We start from the raw sequence: 1,324 nt of genomic DNA, 5'->3' as shown, positions 1-1,324 counted from the left end.
AATCAGGCTGCTGCATCTACGAGAAGCCGCGCGCCTTCGGGGAGAGCTCGACTGAGAGCGAGGAGGAGGAGGAGGAGGAGGAAGGCTGCGGCCACGTCCACTGCGTGCGGGGCCACAAACGGGGCAGGGGGCGACGGGGGGGGCGGCTACCGGGGGGGTGGAGGGACCCCCAAAATCCACCCCGAGGTCCTGCGGGACCCCCAGCACCCATGGAGCACTGAGGGACCCAAATCCCAAAAGACAACGGAAAACCAAATGGGATCCCGGGTGGAAACGCTGATCCCAAATGGATCCCAGATGGAAGCTCTGACCCCAAATGGACCCTCTGACCCTAAACGGACCCCAAATGGACCCTCTAACCCCAAATGGACCCCAAATGGACCCTCTGACCCCAAATGGACCCTTCGACCCCAAATGGACCCCAAATGGAACCTCTGACCCCAAATGGACCCTCCGACCCTAAATGGACCCCAAATGGAACCTCTGACCCCAAATGGATCCTCTGACCCTAAATGGACCCTCCGACCCTAAATGGACCCCAAATGGAACCTCTGACCCCAAATGGACCCTCCGACCCTAAATGGACCCCAAATGGAACCTCTGACCCCAAATGGACCCTTCGACCCTAAATGGACCCCAAATGGAACCTCTGACCCCAAATGGACCCTCCGACCCCAAATGGACCCTCTGACCCCAAATGGATCCCAAATGGAACCCAGATGGAACCTCTGACCCCAAATGGACCCCAAATGGACCCTCTGACCCCAAATGGATCCCAAATGGACCCTCGGACCCCAAATGGATCCCAAATGGACCCTCTGACCCCAAATGGACCCTCTAACCCCAAATGGATCCCAGATGGAACCTCTGAACAAATGGAACCTCTGACCCCAAACGGATCCCAGATGGAACCTCTGACAACAAACGGACCCCAAATGGATCCTCTGACCCCAAATGGACCTCTGACCCCAAATGGATCCTCTGACCCCAAATGGATCCTCTGACCCCAAATGGATCCTCTGACCCCAAATGGAACCCAAATGGAACCTCTGACCCCAAATGGACCCTCTGACCCCAAATGGATCCCGAATGGAACCTCTGACCTGAAATGGATCCCAAATGGACCCTCTGACCCCAAATGGACCCCAAATAGACCCCAGATGGAACCTCTGACCCCCAATAGGAACCCAAATAGAACACCTGACCCCAAATGGAACACCTGACCCAACACGTGACCCCATAACCCAATGTGTGACCCCATAACCCCACACAGGACCCCATATGGGACCCCATAACCCAACACGTGACCCCGTAACCCCCCACG

The 1,324-nt window shown here is 56.7% G+C and overlaps 1 long non-coding RNA gene across 1 annotated transcript; it reads right to left on the bottom strand.

The window, feature by feature from the left end:
• Window positions 1–420: 420 nt before the first annotated feature.
• On the bottom strand, window positions 421–1,318 carry LOC109364525. Its single transcript, XR_002110441.2, has 3 exons — window positions 961–1,318; window positions 874–882; window positions 421–687 (listed from the first exon to the last, which is right to left on the bottom strand). It is a non-coding gene; the product is annotated as an uncharacterized LOC109364525 (long non-coding RNA).
• Between the last annotated feature and the right edge of the window lie 6 nt (window positions 1,319–1,324).

This window comes from Meleagris gallopavo, unplaced genomic scaffold (genome assembly GCF_000146605.3).
Source record: "Meleagris gallopavo isolate NT-WF06-2002-E0010 breed Aviagen turkey brand Nicholas breeding stock unplaced genomic scaffold, Turkey_5.1 ChrUn_random_7180001865671, whole genome shotgun sequence".
In the NCBI taxonomy this organism is placed as follows: Eukaryota; Metazoa; Chordata; class Aves; order Galliformes; family Phasianidae; genus Meleagris; species Meleagris gallopavo.
The sequence above is the reverse complement of the archived record's forward strand: the minus strand, read 5'-3'. Positions and strand labels throughout refer to the sequence as shown.